Source organism: Moschus berezovskii, chromosome 21 (genome assembly GCF_049115385.1).
Source record: "Moschus berezovskii isolate FMDL1 chromosome 21, NW_MosBer_1.0, whole genome shotgun sequence".
NCBI lineage: Eukaryota > Metazoa > Chordata > Mammalia > Artiodactyla > Moschidae > Moschus > Moschus berezovskii.
This window is the reverse complement of record NC_142480.1, coordinates 47599377-47610929: the sequence shown is the minus strand read 5'-3', so window position 1 is coordinate 47610929 and position 11553 is coordinate 47599377. Positions and strand designations below refer to the sequence as shown.

Sequence of the window (11553 nt, the reverse complement as noted above, 5' to 3'; positions counted from 1 at the left end):
TATGGGGAGAACACTAGATGATTAGGAAATTTCCAGTGTTAATCACAGTTACTACCCCTGGAGCCACAGGCCCAGTCCCTTCCCCCAGCCCCACCCCTTCCTCCCCTCCGTCCCCCTGCCAAATTTCTGGATTCATCACCCTTTACTGCCTTCATTGCTCCACCACCGCAAACTGCCTACCCAGTGCTCAACTCAGCGAAGAGCCTGGCCCAGAGCAGGCCTTGGCTGAGCTAGTTCCACCCCTCGAGCAAATTGGCGTCTCTTTCCTGGTTCTTCTGAGGGCATTTCTCCATTAGCAGTGGGTGCTCAGTGCCAAACACCGACTCCGTGCTCTCCCCTCCCCACCTGGCTGCCACTTTTAACGCCGCCCGTTCCCGGGTCCTCCGGGTTCTTGGAAGGTCCTTCCTGGCCCTCTGCCCGCCTGTTCCGAGTTCTCACCTCGCACAGTCAGCGCTTCCCCAGTAACTCGGAGGATCTCTCAGTCTACCCCTGGGAGGCAGCCGTCGCCAGGCCGCCAACTCCGTTCGGCGCGGGTCTCACGGTCGTGTCACAGCGCCCCTGCACCTCCAGGCCCCAGTGCAAGTCCCCAGATGCAGCGATGACCGAGCATTTAGGGCGCACCTACTAAGCGCAGGCCCAGGCCGCCTCTGCTCCCTTTCTGCTAACAGCCTCCTAGGCCCCACTACGAGCCGGATTTTGAAGGAAGAGGACGCCGTCCCGGCTCCCGAGGCGCTCCTGTCCGCAGGGGCGAGGCGCCGCGTAGGCAGATCGTGGCCCTCTAGTGAGGGACGTCGGGCCCGACCCCAGGCCCCGCGCCCGGGAGGCGCGCCGGAGGACCAGAGGCCCAGGTGGCCGGGGGCGGCCGCCGGACCGGAACCGCGCCGGGTGCTCGGCTGGGGCAGGCGAGGCCGAGGGTCCGGCCCTGCCCGCCGCCGTCCCCGCCCCGCCCCGCCCGCCGCCACTGCCGTCGCCGCCGTCGGGTCGGGGCCGAGCAGCCCGCCTGGGGCGGGAGGCGAGAGGCGAGAGGCCGGGCCCCAGGCCGGGGCTGCCCCTCAGCCGCACCGCCCTGGGCGGGTGCCCAGGTCCCAGCCGCCTTCCGCCCGGCCGGCCACCCTCCCCCTCCCCGCCCGCGGCCCCAGCCAGGTCCCGCCGCCAGGCAGGCTCCCGCCCCCGCTCCGCCCCCGGAGCCGCAGCCCCGCCCGCCACCGCCGTCGCCATGTTGTGGCTCCCACAGCCGGCGCTGGGGACGCGCGCGGCCGAGCCCGGGGCCTGCAGCCGCCGCCGCCGCCAGGTAAGCGCCCCCCGCGGGCCGGGCCGGGCGGGGCTTGTGGGCCGGGGCCGCCGCCGAGGCCGCCCCAGCCCGAGCCGGGGCAGAGCGGAGCCGGGGCCGAGCCCGCGCCCGCGCCGCGGCCCGGCCCTGCAGCCGGGCGGACCCTGCTCGCCGCCTGAGGCGGCAGCTACTTCCCCCGACCGCCGCCTGGCGGGCCCCGGCCGCCACCCCACCCCGCCCCCGGCGGACGGGCCGCCTGCCCCTTCCGCCGTCCCGACCCGCCGCTGCCTCGCCGGGCGGGCACGCTTGCTGTCTGTCCTCCCCGCGCGAGACGGGCGGCCGCCCTTGGCGTCGGCCCGCGGCCCCCCGCCCGGGCACGGATAACGGTGCCACTTTGCCCGGCCGGGGCGCCCTGTCAGCCGGACCATCCCGGCCGCCCGAAGAGCTGGCGCCGTCATGGGGCAGACACTTGGGGGATCGTCCTTTTTTGGCGCCCCTCAGTCCCTGCCCCCACCTCCGCCCAAGTTCTTGTCCCTGGGGGAGGTTTCTTCGGGAGCAGACGGGTATGCCTGCTCCAGAGTTGGGGGGCCCAGGGAGGGTGACCAGGCCTGTTGATCAGGGTGGAGATTGTCTCCCTGCAGGGACTCTTCCTGCCAAACTGGGGGAGAAGAGGCTCAATGTGACCCGAGGGCGGACGGGGAGCGTCTGCTGGACAGATGGCCTCCTGGCCTTGGATCAGCGCTTGTGAGGGGGAGGGGTCCGGACGACCTTAGGTATGCCTGCTTCCGAGAACACTAGGATTATTGGAGCAGCTCAGGGATTTTGAACTTTTCTTTTTTGAGTAGGCCAGAGGTGGCATTAAAAATCCTGGACTGGAATAAATCCGCGGGCCCACCCAGACCAGCATGGCTGGCACCCAGGACTAGCCTAGGATAGGACTGGCAGAGAATGGGACTTGGTGGGGAGTGGGGAAAGGTTGTATTTGGCTCAGGGCTGGCCCACTTGCCTTCAGCTCTGTGTTCCGCAGGGTCTGTTGGGTGCATCTGTTGGTGTGGACAGACAGATGCCTGGCCTGGAAAGTGTCTGATGGGTTTTCAGGGGTCTGTTGCCTCACCCCAAGTACATTATGCAGTGAAAGAGAAGAGGAAGCAAGGTGCTAGCACACAGAGTTTGACCGCTTTCCAGTTGTTCCACTGGTCATGGCTTCGATTCATTCAGTAAAATTTTACTGAGCACTTACTATGTGCCAGCCACAGCACTAGGTGCTGGGAGTATAGGGGTAAGCCAGAAAGCTATGTTTTACCTTGAATTCATAGACTCAGTAATAAACAAATAATCTGAAACATCACTCGGCAACAGGTATTTGTCAACAAATACATGCTAGGCATTGGTTTAGATGCTGTGAAGAAAACGAAGCAAAAATAACTGCCCTTGTGGAGCTTTAATGAGGATGGGGGGCGTTGTGCAGACAATAAAATAAAATATATAATAAAAATATATGCCATTAATAAGTGCTAATGAGAAAAAGAAAACAGGTGACTGGGTTATTGGGTAGAGACTGAATTTATATTTGAGTGGTCTGTAAAGGGCTCCTGAGAAGTTGTCTTTTGAATAAAACGTTGAAGAAAGTGGTGAACTAATCATTTCAAACTGATGAGTACAAGGAGAGAAAGGTGAAGAGGGTGGTGAGAGATAATGGGCCTTGATTTGGGTTGGGGGCTCAGGGTAGGCGTCCCTTGAGGAAGTGACATTTAGGCCGAGACCTGAAGGAGGGTGAGAGTTAACCATGTGTGGAGCAGCACGGAGCTTGGTAAGTTGGAGGAAGTGAAAGAGGCCTGTGTGGCTGGAGAGGAGATAAGTTTATAGACAGGTGTGTCAGTTCGCTGGGGGCCTCCGGGACAGAATGCCTTTCCCTTCTGGATTTACCCCCAGTGTAATTAGGAGCCTTTGAAGGGTTTTAAGTAAGTGACATGATGATATTTACATTTTAAAAGGACTCTGGTATGGACAGAGATAAGCAGGTAAGGTAAGGCGAGGCTCTACGTGTGGAGTGGCCTCACTACTTGATCTGCTTGGAAAAGCCTCAAGCAGTCCGGGGGAGGAGGATCTTTTCTTTCAGAGAGACTATTTTGCCCAGCTTTTAGGAAGGGAAAAAAAAATGAATTAACATTTATGGAGTGCCTGTTAGGTGGGAGAATCAATTTTAGAGACTTTTACAAACATTATCATATTTAACTTAATCTTCTCTGCACTCAAAGAGGAGTTGTCCTGCCCCCTTTACATTATACAAGCTCAGAGGAGTTGGATGACATATCCAAAGCTACATTTGTAACATAATCTGTATTCAAACCCAGATCTTCCTGATTCCGGAGCCCTCTGGCTCTGGAGCCAGACTACTGAGTTTGTGTCTTGCTTCTGCCACTTACTGAGGGATTTTGAGTTATTTAACCCTTCTGGTGCCTCAGTTTCCTGTCTGGAAAAAGCCTCAAGCTTTTCTCAGCATCAATGCAGATAAAAGTACCTACCTCCTAGGGTTGTTGTGCTAATGAAATTTACTTTTAGTACACATTAGTTGCTTTTATTACTTAACATTTTAAAACATCCACACTGCCTCCCAGCCCTGTTGTCATTTTGGATGAGATTAACTGTAGGGACAATTCAGTTCTTGAATATTGTGAGACTCTGTTTTCCTTTAAATAACTTAATGCCAGTGTTCCATGGGCTCAGTCCTTCAACACTGATCTCTTGTTTCAGTCTTGACACTGCACTGGGGCTTATGGATACAATGTGAGTTCCTTCCCTCAAGCTCAGTGTATCTAGGGGAGGTCAGATAATTAAAATGAGCTACAATGTATTTAACAAATTCTCAAAAAACCCTGTATTTAGAGAGCTACAGTTAACAATGGTAAGAACTAAATGCCAGGGGAAGTAGGGAAGGCTTTGGGGCCAGGGTGACTTCTGAACTGGGCTTTGGAGGAACAGTGTTACCACCATGTAAGACTGGGCAAAGGACATTCTATGTAGAGGGAGTCATACGTGAAAACACGGAGCCGTGAGAGGCTTGGTTTGTCCAGGGATGAGGCTGGTAAGGCAGCCTTGTGAAAGGCAGGTCAGGTTTGGATTTAATTCCGTAAGGCACAGGGACCTATTAAAGACTGTTGGATACATCAGATCCATACCATGGTGGGTGCTGCTGATAGAGAGTGGATACGGTTGTCACCCTGGGAGGTGACTTTATTTTGGTGGGATCTCAGGGCTTTAGTATCTGAAGTTTCAGAAACCTGAAACTCAGGTGGTTTTTTTTTTTTAGTATAATTTTTATTTAGTTATTGGCTGTGTTGCTCTTTGTTGCTGCTCAGGCTTTTCTCTCATTGTGGTGAGTGGGGGCTACCTCTCTAGTTGTGGTGTGCGGGCTTCTCATGGCAGTGACTTCTCTTGTTGCTGAGCTTGGGCTCTAGGGTGTGCGGGCTTCAGTAGCTGCAGCACATGGGCTCAGTAGTTGTGGCTCCTGGCCACGGGAGCACAGGTTCAATAGTTGTGTCGCACTGACTTTAGTTACACCACATCCACAGCATGTGGGCTCTTCCGGGACCAGGGATCAAATCTGTTGTCTCCTGCATTGGCAGGTGGGTTCTTCACCACTGAAGCCACCAGGGAGCCACTAGGGAAGCCCTGAAATTCAGTTTTGTAGGCCACATGGAGCTGACTGAGATCCAGGGAAACTGACTAACCAAACTTGGAAGAGACTGATGCAAAAAATCAGGGTATTAACTAGCCTTGAGAAATGAAACTGCAGAATGACAGATGTTTCTGTCCTCTGGTCATGGCCCTCCCCACCCCCACCCCCTAACTTCTGGGCAGGGCTCGGACATACTAACAAACTCTTGCTTCTCAATTCCCATTTGTTTTTCTCAGGCTCCATGAATACTAACCCTTTTTTGTTAACGTAACCTTGCCCTAAAGCTCTATACAGTGTAGTTAACAATGTTTATTAATTGATGGAATGAATAATTCTGTATCATTTGAATGGGATCCTGTGTTTGTGAAACTTAAGGAAAAAGAGGAATAACTTTTTTAGAAATAAAGTATTGCAAAAGGGGCTCCCACATGCGAAGAGTTGACTCACTGGAAAAGACTCTTATGCTGGGAAGGATTGGGGGTGGGAGGAGAAGGGGACGACAGAGAATGAGATGGCTGGATGGCATCACCGACTCAATGGACATGAGTTTAAGTGAACTCCGGGAGTTGGTGATGGACATGGAGGCCTGGCGTGCTGTGATTCATGGGGTCGCAAAGAGTCGGTCACGACTGAGTGACTGAACTGAACTGAACTGAGGACTGGGTTATTGGGAAAGGTATGCAGATACCAAGTGGTGTGGGTAATTTTGTGGCCAAGGGGTGGTTGTGGACAGGTACATTGGAAGTTGCTCCGAGAACAGAGGTCTGTGAACTCTTGAAAGAGGTTGGGTGGGGGTGGGTTGGGGTTGCACCTGAAGGAGAGTTGGTTTAGGATTTTCATCTTGCCTACACATGGGGAACAGGAAAGAAGGTACTAATTCTTGCTCTCTACTTAGCCTGGTCATGGTGAGCTTTCCTATTGCATGGGAATCTTCATGTGGTTTGAGCTTCGTCTTAATATTTCTGCTTCTGCAAAACTGGAAAGAGTTGTGGACCCCCTAGAGCTCTGAATCTGTATTTTTCTACAGTGGAAAACAAAATTCAAATATTCCAACCTAGATTATGGATTAATTATTTTTCTTTTAAAACTCTAAAGGACGTTTTTCATATAGAAAATTTAGGCAATACAGATAGGTATATAAATGAAATAAAAATGATAAACCCTGTAACCTAGATCTACTTTTAGCATTTTAATATTTAGTGTTTTTATTAAATCTTTCTCCCCAGCTCTATCTTTCTGTGCAAGTTGGTTTTAACTTTTTTCTTTTCCTACAAAAATAGGAGCATCCCAAATAGGAGAGCACGCCAAGTGTCGATATCTGTGAGGTGGAGTAGTGGCGTATGCGCACAGTCTGTGTGTGTCTCCGTCTGTGGGCATCCAGTCCAGTGTGCCCGCAGTCTGTGTGTGTCTCTGTGGGCATCCGGTCCAGTGTGCCCGCAGTCTGTGTGTGTCTCCGTCTGTGGGCATCTGGTCCAGTGTGCCCGCAGTCTGTGTGTGTCTCCGTCTGTGGGCATCCGGTCATTTGCCCACAGTTTGTGTGTGTCTCTGTCTGTGGGCATCCGGTCCAGTGTGCCCGCAGTCTGTGTGTGTCTCCGTCTGTGGGCATCCGGTCATTTGCCCACAGTTTGTGTGTGTCTCCGTCTGTGGGCATCTGGTCCAGTGTGCCCGCAGTCTGTGTGTGTCTCTGTCTGTGGGCATCTGGTCCAGTGTGCCCGCAGTCTGTGTGTCTCCGTCTGTGGGCATCTGGTCCAGTGTGCCCGCAGTCTGTGTGTATCTCCGTCTGTGGGCATCTGGTCGTGTGCCCGCAGTCTCTGTGTGTCTCCGCCTGTGGGCATCCGGTCCAGTGTGCCCGCAGTCTCTGTGTGTCTCCGTCTGTGGGCATCTGGTTGTTTGCCTGCAGTCTGTGTGTGTCTCCGTCTGTGGGCATCTGGTCGTGTGCCCGCAGTCTGTGTGTGTCTCCGTCTGTGGGCATCCGGTCATTTGCCCACAGTTTGTGTGTGTCTCTGTCTGTGGGCATCTGGTCCAGTATTCTCCCCCTTCATGCTTTAGGAGTGGAGGAGGGGATGTCCATTAGTTTTTTTTTTAATTCTGAGAAAGGTTTTTAGGTATAAAAGTGCTACTTCAGCCAACTATTCATTTTTATTTGACAGTGGGAAGTGTTTATGTGTGTGTTGAAATGACACATCTGACCCTTTTTATGACTGAAAGAAAAGTTAATGAGCACCTTCTGAGTTTGGTGTCACCTCAGAGTCATTCCTCAAGTGCATCAGCGCTTAGAGAACAGCTATCCTCTGTTGGCTGGGTGATTCTGGGTAAAGTCACATTTACCCAGATTCTCCATTTCAGATTCTGAGGTGCTGTATTAAGAGGTGTGGTGTCTGTCCCCCTTCCTGTCATTGACATGCTCCAGGAGATGTGCTGGAGCTCTGCACACACTTTCTATTTACGTGATCGATTGTAGAAAGACTGCTGCCATGTTGAGTGAAAAAAGGGGTATGTCTGCTGAACAGATGAGCTCCTGGCCTCGAGTCAGTGTGGGACAGGGGATCTGTATGACTTTGTTATGTCCATTCATGAGCTTCAGAAATATTGGAGACCTGTGGAATTTTTTCCAGTATTTCAGGGGTAGCATTAATGGGCTTCTACAAAAACAAAATCCACAGGCTTATCCAGGAAGGCAAGAGCAACACCCCAGGTTTAACTCAGAATGGGTTCACTTCTCTGCAGAACAGAGCTTACTCTTAAGATTTTACCACTGAGTGGTGGGATTGGAGTGGTTTTTACTCTTTTCTTTATATTTTTGCCTATCATTTGAATTTTCTATGAGCTTGTATGTCATCTTTACAAAAAGAAAACAACCAGTAAATCTGTTTTTAATTTTAGAGACAGACATTGAATGCCCTAAAGCAAAAACTCTGAACTGCTCAGAACTGCTTTCCTCTAGAAGAGGTATGGTGTTGAACCAGGCCACCCCTCCTTGGCCACTGCCTTTGTTAGACGTGCAGTAAAGACACGTTCTCCCCAGTAGTGAATTAGGCTAGGACCTCTGATGGGAATGGTTCTTTAATTCAGGGAGCCAGAGCTGCACCCATCTGGGAGGAGCTGACAAGTAGAATGAATTTTTTGGAGGAGAAGGGAGTCCAGGGTGGGTAATGAGCAGCTGTTCAGATTCTTCTGGTGCTTGGCCCAGCTGAGGCTCAGGTCTGTGTGAACGGGGCTGCTGTCTGCCTTTGCCTTGTTAGACAGATTCTCCAGACCTGAACTGAACTGGCTGAGGTTGTAAAAACTGCTTCACTGCCTGAGACTTCATTAAAGCTGTAAATCTTCAGGCTGTTAAAAATATTAGGTGTATGATTAATACTACTGTTGTCCTTGGTTAGAATGCTTGCTTGTATTTAAAATCCTTTAGAGCCTTTTTGCCACTGGGCCATCATTGATCAGTTATCTACAGTTGCTTTAGTAAGGCCCACCCTGGGCCCAGCCCAGACAGAGCTGGATGCTCCATGGAGCATAAAAGTATCATGTGAGATGAACTTCGCCCTCAAGGAGTTTCCCCACTGAAAGCAATTAGAGAACAATTTGCTTCCAGGCCAGACGTGTCTTAAGAGGGATTTTGTTTCTGAGGGTGGTGGTTACTTTCACACCAGTCACCCCTCTGAGATGGCTGGGGTTACCTCTGGGGAATATTCCCTGGTACCCAAAATGGATTCAATGGCTGTTTGGGAGGAGGGAGATGGTGGCAGTGATGTAATCTCATTTTTCATTACCCCACTTGTCTCCCTTTGACATTGCTTTTCTAAGCAGCTGTATCCTTAGACGGCAGCCACCTACCCATATCCCCAGTGAGCCCCAGTGCCTATCATTCCACCATTCCCCTGAGTCTGAAGATGTTTGCATTTCCCCTTAGAGTCCCCTTTTAAAATATTTACACCCGGTGAGAGAGGTCAGTCTCTTGGCAGTTCATCACTAAACAGTATCTTTAATTACCAGGAGTTAATTAAGTCAGTGGGGAGAGAGACTGGGACCCAGGCAGGCACTTGGGGGCAAGAGTGTCCAAAGGGACATGTTCCATGCGACAGAAGAGGCGTGTGGGCAGCACAGGAAACTTCGATGAACATTAGTTGCTGTGGGCACGTGCTGCTAATGCTGGGGCCAGCCTAGTGGTCCTGCTGTCCTGGGTGTAGGGTGTAGTGCAGGGGACTACAGGTACAGGGGACTTTGGGATGGAGGTGGAATTTGGGCTCAGTCTTAAAGGACTTCGCTGATGGATGGCTCAGCAGGTTAAGGATCCACCTGCAGTGCAGGAAATGCAGGAGACACAGGAGACACCGGTTCCATCCCTGGGTTGAGACAATCCCCTGGAGAGGAAAATGGCAACCCACTCCAGTATTTTTGCCTGGGAAATCCCATGGACAGAGGAGCCTGGCAGGCTACAGTCCAGTGGGTTACAAAGAGTCGGGCATGACTTGAATGACTGAGCAGCAAGCAGCTTAAAGGATTAGAAGTTTGTTTTTCTCTCATTTAAAAAATATGGTATGGTTACCAGAGGGTTACAGGGGAGGGATAAATTGGGAAATTGGGATTGAAGTATACACATTACTATATATAAAATAGGGTTTCCTCGGTTGCTCACTGGTAAAGAATTTGCCTGCCAATACAAGAGATTCAGGTTTGATCCTTGGGTCAGGAAGATCCCCTGGAGAAGGAAATGGCAACCCACTCCAGTATTCTTGCCTGGGAAATCCCATGGACAGAGGAGCCTGGCGGGCTACAGTCCATGGGGTTGGAAAGAGTTGGACACGACTGAGCACACACACAAGGACCTGCTGTATGCAGAGGAAACTCTATGCGATACTCTGTAATGGTCTACGTGGGAAGAGAGTCTAAAAAAGAGTGGATGTGTGTGTGTGTGTGTGGTTGTTGGGTCTGACTCTTTGCAACCCCATGGATTGTAGCAAGTCAGGCCTCCCCATCCCTCACCATCTCCCGGAGTTTGCCCAAGTTCATGTTCATTGCATTGGTGATGCCGTCCATCCATCTCATCCTCTGATGCCCTCTTCTCCTTCCCATTCTAGTATTCTTGCCTAGAGAATCCCATGGACAGGGAAGCCTGGCAGGCTGCTGTCCAAAGGTTTGCAAAGTCAAACATGACTGAGCGACTTAGCATGCATGCATACTCAGTTTAGAAGATTTTGAAACATTCAAGAAAACAAGTCCCTCATAATTTTACTCCCTGATGATAGATGGCAGGGGGGCATGATCTTTTTGTGAAGGTCAGGGCAGGTCGCTCCCCTACCCCATGTCCTCCCCCAGGCTTCCATCTGAAAGTGAACATCAGTCCTCGCAGTGGCCCTCCATTATCTGCTTCGCATCTCCATCTCCTGTCTCAGCCTCTGCTCTGGTTCAGGTTCTTTGCATGCACCAAACACTTTGCTGCTTCAGGGCTTTCTGCTTGCTCTTTCCTCTGCCTAAAACCTCCTCTGCTCTCTCACTTGCTTCAGAATTGAGAATGTAGTCATTCCAATTTCTGACTTCAGTTGAACTCCTGTTGAGAAAGGCTGTGTGACTACCTGACATGAATTTGCTTGTTTCTCGTGGAATGTCCTCGTTGCGCAGGGAGGGGCTTTGTTCTGTGGTGTCCACAGTGGCTGGAACAAGGCCTGGCATGTACTAGGTGCTCAACTAATGCTGTTGACTGAGCGAATGAGCACAGAGGCAAGTGTGCAGTGCGTGTGTGTCGTGGAAGTCGAGTGGGAAAGGGCAGTGGGACTAGAGGCTGGGAGGAGGGGGGAAATTCCCCGGTGGGCCAATGGTCAGGACTCTGCTTTCACTGCTGAGGGCCAAGGTTCAATATCTGGTTGGGGAGTTAAGATCCCACAAGCCGTGTAGCAAGGCCAAAAATATCCAAATAACAAACAAACAACATAATAGAAGCTGGGGTGGGGGAATGGGTGTGGGTGGTGTGGAGAGTGAGGATGCTTTTGGCAGGAATGGAAGTTGGAGACCTGGTCTGTTCCAGTCTCTGCAATCTGGTCTCTTACTGGTGCTGTTGAAGGTGAAGGCAGTGATTTGGTGCTTTGAGGCAGGTGAAGAAGCAGCTGTTGAAATGCAAAGTCAAGAGACTTGGTCAACGCCTAGGTTAGGTTACGGAGGTTCTCAAAAGCCTGGCATTGGGGTTGCAGCTGATGAGGTTGCCACAGGAAACTATTGTAGATTTTTGAGCAGAGTAGATGACTGATAAAAATGGTGATTGGGGGAAGATTGGTCTTAAAGAGACACATAGGATGACTGTGGGGAGGGACCAGAGGTGGCGAGGAGAGAGGTTAGCAAGGACCAGGATGGAGGCAGGAAGCAGCACCGAGGACCTCAGTGAGACCTAGTAATGGCAGAATTCTCCCCAGCCGCTATGAGGCCTTAACAAAAGCTTCTGTGCTCCCAGCCTGGTCGAGCTTTTATTGTCCGTGGTTTCAGATGAGTTTTGGAAGCAGGTGGGGATAAGTGGGCGCAGGGAAGGAGATGGGTCCCCCTCAGGTGTGTTCGTTTGGTGGCTCATTCTGTGGGGAACAGGCGGTTGTATCCTGCACTGGCCCTGCATGTTGCCGAC

The 11553-nt window shown here is 51.6% G+C and overlaps 1 protein-coding gene across 2 annotated transcripts in view; it reads left to right on the top strand.

Annotated features, from left to right (window-relative positions):
- Window positions 1-1178: 1178 nt before the first annotated feature.
- Window positions 1179-11553, top strand: part of ZNF592 (zinc finger protein 592) — a 47867-nt gene continuing 37492 nt past the window's right edge. For both annotated transcript variants that reach the window (XM_055417879.2, XM_055417878.2), the window contains exon 1: window positions 1179-1291. The gene's annotated coding sequence lies outside the window, so the exon portion shown is untranslated. The remainder of the gene's footprint in view (window positions 1292-11553) is intronic.